This window comes from Eschrichtius robustus, chromosome 2 (assembly GCF_028021215.1).
Source record: "Eschrichtius robustus isolate mEscRob2 chromosome 2, mEscRob2.pri, whole genome shotgun sequence".
Classification (NCBI taxonomy): Eukaryota; Metazoa; Chordata; class Mammalia; order Artiodactyla; family Eschrichtiidae; genus Eschrichtius; species Eschrichtius robustus.
Window position 1 is genome coordinate 89,925,593 of NC_090825.1, and position 7,111 is coordinate 89,932,703.

The window sequence follows — 7,111 nt, forward strand, 5'->3', positions numbered from 1 at the left end:
AACCCTGCCCACCAGCACTCCAGTTCCCCTTCCCTGAGTCTATCTCTGATGGCAGTTTCTTGTGGATCCTTTCAGAGATGATATTCTCTGCATATCGAAGTGTGTGTGTGTGTGTGTGTGTGTGTGTGTGTGTGTGTTGATGTATTTATGCATGGGCACCTTCACAGAGCTCTGACTTCCTTCTTTTAACATGAATAGTTGCTTCCTATTCACACTCTCCTGCCCCTTGCTTTTCTTCACTTAAAAAGATGTCTTACTCGGGGAGGGCCGAACAGTCGGACTGGCTGCTGAGATGAGCGCTTCACTGGGGCAGTCTCCACATATCATGGGGACATAGACGCTGCTGCCTTTGATTGGGCTTGGTCCTCATAGCTCCAAAAAGAAACAAGATCTCGATAAGCGCTATGAGCTGTAGTCCAAAGCGCGTTAGATTATGAACCAGTTTGGCCCCTCAGCCCCAATCAACCGGTCCAATCTCTCATCAATAAAACCGGATCCCGCTAGCACCCCTCCACAAGGCTCCATGGCCAATAGCACTACAGTGGTAAAGATCCCAGGCGCTAACTGGGACGGGAGGGTGTCTCAGCCCTGAAAACGATCAGGTATCGACCAAGAAGAAATCACAAGACTTAGTAAGAGAAGTGGATCCTAATGAGCAGTGGGATGAAGATGTGGAGGAGATGCTACTGCAGATTGCTGATGATTTTATCGCGAGCGCGGTGACAGCAGCCTACCAGCTTGCTCGGCATCGCAAGTCCAGCACCCTGGAGGTGAAAGATGTCCAGCTGCATCTAGAACGCCAGTGGAACATGTGGATCCCAGGGTTTGGCTCTGAAGAAATCCGACCCTACAAAAAAGCTTGCACCACAGAAGCTCACAAACAGAGAATGGCATTGATCCGGAAAACAACCAAGAAATAACACACGGAAAGGTCAGGGAATGGACAACAATGTATTTGGAGATACTTGAGCTGAGACCTCAGCTATCTCATCCGTGGATTTTTCTTTTTTAATGCTTTACAGAGAAGCATATATTTTTATTAGCAGTGCGGCAATATCTATAATGACTGACAGGATCTGCCAAAAGAATAAAGCCCCCTACCCCAGAAAAAAAAAAAAAGATGTCTTAGAGACAATTTCATATTAGGACATAGAGACCAGTCTTCTTCATTTTGATATCTCTATAGAAGTGCACGGAGGTATGTATCATAATTTACTTAACCAGCTTCCTACTGGTGGGAACTTAGGCTCTTTTGATTCACTTGCTCCTACAATGTTGGAATGAATATTCTACATATACCTTATGGTGTAAAATAGTTTTGAATCTTAAACTGCCATGATATAAATTGCTTCTCACATCTCTCCTCTTCAGTGGTTGCAAGTTTCTCCCAGGCTCAGCAGAAAACTTTAGCAGACTGAATTATATTTTATTTTTAAAATATTAACTATATGTCAGAGTACAGTGCTGATTTCTGGATGTGGGATTTCTCTCTGGTTTAGTTTAGCTGTTACCAACCTAGCCAGGGAAGACAAAAGTTTGATCTGTGTTTTCACATGGCCACTAGATCAGTCATTGAGCGAATGTGACCCTTTCTGCTACAGTGGTAAGGTCACAAAAGTCACCTTAACAACCTGAGGAAATCAATTCCAACAATATCTAGGAACCACCTCTGACTCAGGGCTTTCTGGATGCATAGAATTTCTGCCTCTGCATTGATAAGATCATAATATGTATGTACCAGAACTCAGGGTTCCCTAGGGCTCTAGTTGTCAACTCTGAATAAATAGAAACTGGAACACATTTGAAATGAGATTGAAGGCTCTGGGAATATTGGAGGTTGTACTTTTATTTCTTAAATAGCAAACACGTTTTGGGGATGGATAAATAGGGATCTAGCTACATAGGGATGGTGAGGTAATCCTTCCATCCATCAGGTGCAGGGCCATGCAAAGATACCAAGGTTGTCTTTAAAAGCTGGAAGCTTCCTACCTGAGGGCATAATTGCTACAGGAGATTTGTTGTTTGATCGATAAAGGAAAAGGAAAGAGATATTGGGGAGGGGAGCAGGCAATACTGAGGTAATGAAAAGAGTACACATTAAGAGTTAGAAGACTTGTACTTTAGTTCAAGCCCTGCATGATTTTAGTTAGGACCCAAGTCAGAAAGCCCAAGTCAAACTTAAGTAAAAAAGGAAAAGTATTTGTTCTACAGGATTGTCTTGATGCAGGGATTTAAGAAGCATCAGCGCACCCAATCTCTCTTCAAGCTTTTGTCTGCTCTGTGTTGACTTTATTCTCACACTCCAAATGGTGACACATTGGCTGCCAACAGCTCCTGTCCTGAATCTTCCCAGGCTCAAGACTCGCAGATAGAAAATCTCCTCTTCCCTTAAGAGTTCAAGTAAAAGTTCTGTAAGGGCAAGGATCTAAAATCGGAGTGCTCTTACCAAATAAACTGGGAAATAAGTACTTGGTGCCCCCAGATGCAAAATGTCTGCAACAGGCTCTCACTAGGCATCTGGCTTTGGCTCACCTAATTTCTTATTGTCTGACTTTTCCTGTTCGTCAAATACGGTTAAACTTGATAATCTTTGTGATCTCTTCCAGTTCTAAACGAATTTTCTTTCTTTCTTGCATCCTTTGTTTTTTTCACATTAATTAAGCATTTAACCTAAACAGGTATTTTCCCAGTTGCTATCTTGACTGTTGGTATTTTAATAGGTATAAGAAACAGATATGTGTCTAAAAATAAGAATATAATATATGTAATCTAATAGAGGTAAGCATGAAGAGCAACTGGAACACAGGAGAGGGAGCAATTAATTCACTTGAGATCGTAACATCTGAATCTAGTTTGAAGCTTGACCAGACTTTGACAAATCTGTGGTGCGAACATTAGCAGGTAGGATACGTGCAGTAGAAGTATGAAGCTGGAATTACTTACGAGGAGAAAAGTACAGTAGCAAATTCACCCACACTTATATATTGACTTACTATGCCTTCTGGCAGTACCCAAAGAGGGTGAGGACAATATAGAGGCAGATCAGAAGGCGTTAACCAGATAGTTAAAGAGTAGACAAGCATGATTTCTGAGCAAGTATTGGTATCATGGACTTGAGTTAGGAAATAAATGCTGAAGAATAATTAAATAATTTAAACAAGAGATTGGCAAGGAGCAAAACAAATTAACTTAAGTAAGCCAAATTAAACCATACCACCACCATTACCACCAGAAAACAGCATAGTGACTTGTGGCATATAACCCAATGAAGTTAGAAATCAGTTAACAATGGAGATTTGATTTTTCCCCTGAAATCTTGAAACATAGGAGTCTCCCTTGTGATGGATTGTGTGTTCATACATGAAGTCAGAGGAATGAATTAGAAGACCTCTTAAAGCCCTAAGGTCCTCACATTGTAACATTTTGCTTTGCCTCAATGGTTGTTCTATGCAGTGACTTTACCCCAAATGAAAAATTGCTGCAGCCTAATAGTTGATGCCTATTAGAGACAAATGTGCTGGTCCAGGAAACTATTTTAAAGACTATAAAGGGAATGCCATTCTCTGAATTTGAAGGGGGGAAATAGCAACCAAAATTATCAGAAAAAAATTTGTATTCTCCTCAAGCATATTCTTCTTGAGAACAGCAGAAGGCCTCACAGAGATGATCACGATAAAGACAGGAACTGTTGGAGCAGGAGAGGGGTAATCAGGGATGAAAGACTGAGTTTTCCTACTCTACCTTACCTTCTAATTCAGTTCTTTTCTAAAGCAAATTCTTAAGAGACTAAAGGTATTCACTTTTTTAGGGAGAGTTAATTATAGTCTCATTTAGAAATAAGAGAGTACCTTACTTCACCCTTTAAAGTTCCTTCCAGGACTATTGTGATTCTACTAAAATGCTTTAGGCATTAAATAGAGTCAGAAAACTAAATATGCATTCTTGGTTCTAACACAAAAAGGAAAAAAAATGTTTCAAAGGCAAGAAAAAGAGAAAAAAAGAAAGTTTTTCCCATTCAATGTTTACTTTCATGGGAATGCAAATATTTAGCATTGTTGTGATTTTCACACTGAAGACGAATGTCAGTTTACTGCAAAGATGTGAATTAATTCTTGAAATAAAGTCTAATATGCAAAATAAAATTTCGAACACATATTAGGAAGAACATGCTGTGCAGGGCACTGTGGAGAATATGAAAGACATAGTCACCACCTCAGGCTTCTAGACTAACGGGAGATAAGATTGTCAACTGAAAAGAAAACGCACAGCCTGAAAGCTGAGGATTATGTTTTTATTTTTTTATTGGAGTATAATTGCTTTGCAATGTTGTGTTAGTTTCTGCTGTACGGTGAAGTGAATCAACTATACATATACATATAGCCCCTCCCTCTTGAACCTCCCCCCACCCCATCTCAGCCATCTAGGTCTTCTCAGAGCACTGAGCTGAGCTCCCTATGCTATACAGCAGATTCCCACCAGCTATTTATTTTACATATGGTAGTGTATATACGTCAAACCTAGTCTCCCAATTCATCCCACCCTCCCCTTCCCCACCGTGTCCACACGTCCGTTCTCTACGTCTGCCTTTCTATTCCTGCCCTGCAGATAGGTTCGTCTGTACCATTTTTCCAGATTCCGCATATATGTGTTAATATATGATATTTGTTTTTCTCTTCTGACTTACTTCACTCTGTATGACAGACTCTGGGTCCATCCACATCTCTACAAATGATCCAGTTTCATTTCTTTTTATGGCTGAGTAATATTCCATTCAATATATGTACCACATCTTCTTTATCCATTCATCTGTCGATGGACATTTAGGTTGTTCCATGACCTGGCTATTGTAAATAGTGCTACAGTGAACATTGGGGTACATGTGTCCTTTTGAATTATGGTTTTCTCAGGGTATGTGCCCACTAATGGTGTTGCTGGGTCATACGGTAATTCTATTTTTAATTTTTTAAGGAACCTCCATACTGTTCTCCACAGTGGCTGTATCGATTTACATTCCCATCAACAGTGCAAAAGGGTTCCCTTTTCTCCACACCCTCTCCAGCATTTATTGTTTGTAGGTTTTCTGATGATGCCCATTCTAACTGGTGTGAGGTGATACCTCATTGTAGTTTTGATTTGCATTTCTCTAATAATTAGTGCTGTTGAGCATCTTTTCATGTTTTATTTTGCAGACAAAACTGAGGACTTAAGCCCAGGACACAGAATCTCAGACAGCTCTGAGAGACTGCTCAGAAGAGGTAAGGGAGGAGCCAGGATAAATAGGAGTTTTTGCAACAAAAACGAGGTAGTCGGAACTTCAAAAGATTACTATTAATTATATACCCCAATAAAGATGTTAAAAAAAAAAAAAAAGAAAAAAAAGAAAGAAAACCTGATATCTCAAGTTAAGGAATTTAGTGCTTTTCTATCTATGGGAAGATGCAAGAGTCTGGGCTCACTGAAATCATTCCTTTGATATGCACCTGAGCTATCTGGGGCCAGTATTCTGTGCTTTCTCATCCTGAGTCTTCTCAGGATGCACTGTCATTAGGGGTGGCTGCAGCAGCTGACTGCTAGATGGTGGGCATCCTGTTTCTATCCTGAGTTCCTTTAGGGCTCACTGTCAGGGATGGGTGTAATGTGATGGCTTGATGGTGGCAACATCCTTTGTTTACTGATATGGCAGGCAACATTTTTTTCATTGATAAGACTTTGATATAGGCATAATATGCCAAGAGGTATCCAAAGAAAGAGAAATCTGTCAGGGGAAACTCTAAAGATGAATTGAAGTTTGATATGGACCCTGAAACAAGTATAGATTTTCTAGCAAGAAAAGAATGGGAGGGTTTCAAGATGGAAGAAACAGCCTGAGCAAAGGGACAGAGATAGGAGAGCACAAGGGGCAACAGGTATAACAGGTTAACTGGAAAAAAGTAAGTTCTACATGGGGTAGGCATGCCTTACCATGGACTTCACTAGTAGTGAGTGAGGTAGAGCAAAAAGCTATGTAGAAATTTCTGGTATATCTTTGGGAAAGAAGGAGACTGACCCCTTGGGAAGCATGGACAGACCTTCGTGCTGAGCCCTTCCTGCTAGACCATTATGCTGTATTTCATTAGAAAGGAAATGGGGCTGGAAGCACTATGAGGAGATAAGGGGGGGATAGAGAATGCTTCTTGGGACCGTCTGGGTTCTTATGTTTGAGGCCCCTTCTGATAATTGTTTAAATTTGGCCTTTTAAATCATTTTCTTCCCCCAGAACAAACTCCTAGTCATACTCCCAATATTAGCTCCCATTTCTCTCCTCTATGATAGAACAGTGTCCTTTGGTGAGTATAAGTTTTGCCAGGTGCTTTGACATGTGATCATTGATTCTCAAATCAACCTTACAAATTAAATATTACTATCTCTATTTGATAGCCAAGCAGACTGGAGCTCACAGAATTTGAGCAACTATCCCCAAATAATATGGGTACTAAGGGTCAGAGTCAGGACTCAAATTTGCCAACCATGTGAGTGAGCCATCTTTGAAGTGGGCACTACAGACCCAGTCAAACCTTCAGATGAATAGAGCCCTGGCTGACATTGACTGAAACCCCATGAGAGACCCCAAATAAGAAGCAAAGTTCTTACCAGATTCCTGACAAAAAGCAACAGTAAGAGATAATAAAATCACTGTTTTTGTGTAAAGCCACATGATCTGTCCTAAGGATATCAGTCAGGCCCCTTTCCTCAACCACCCATTCTTGCCCAGTGGGCTCACACAGTGCCCATATTGTTAGGGTTAGAGGTTATCCTTAGACTCAGCAATATGGGTTTCCACTCACCAAGGTTGATTGGGCTGCAGCCACTGCTGAGTGTGTAGCCTGTCAACAGCAGACCAACACTGAGCCCCTTTTAGGGCACTGTTCTCCAGGAAAGCCAGTCAGCTGGTTGTACAGGACCATTTATATCATGGAAAGGGCAGTACATTGTTCTCATTGGAATAGATACTTACTCTGGATACTGAGTTGCTTTCCCTGCCAGAACTACCACTGATAGCTTTAAGGCCTGTCTCATTCATGGTCGCGGTGCATTAGTTTTCATGTTGCATAACAAATTACCACAAACTTCA

General features: G+C 40.9%; 1 pseudogene; it reads left to right on the top strand.

Moving 5' to 3' along the window:
• Positions 1-418: 418 nt before the first annotated feature.
• Positions 419-1,032, top strand: LOC137757361 (transcription initiation factor TFIID subunit 12 pseudogene; annotated as a pseudogene).
• The last annotated feature ends 6,079 nt before the right edge of the window (positions 1,033-7,111 follow it).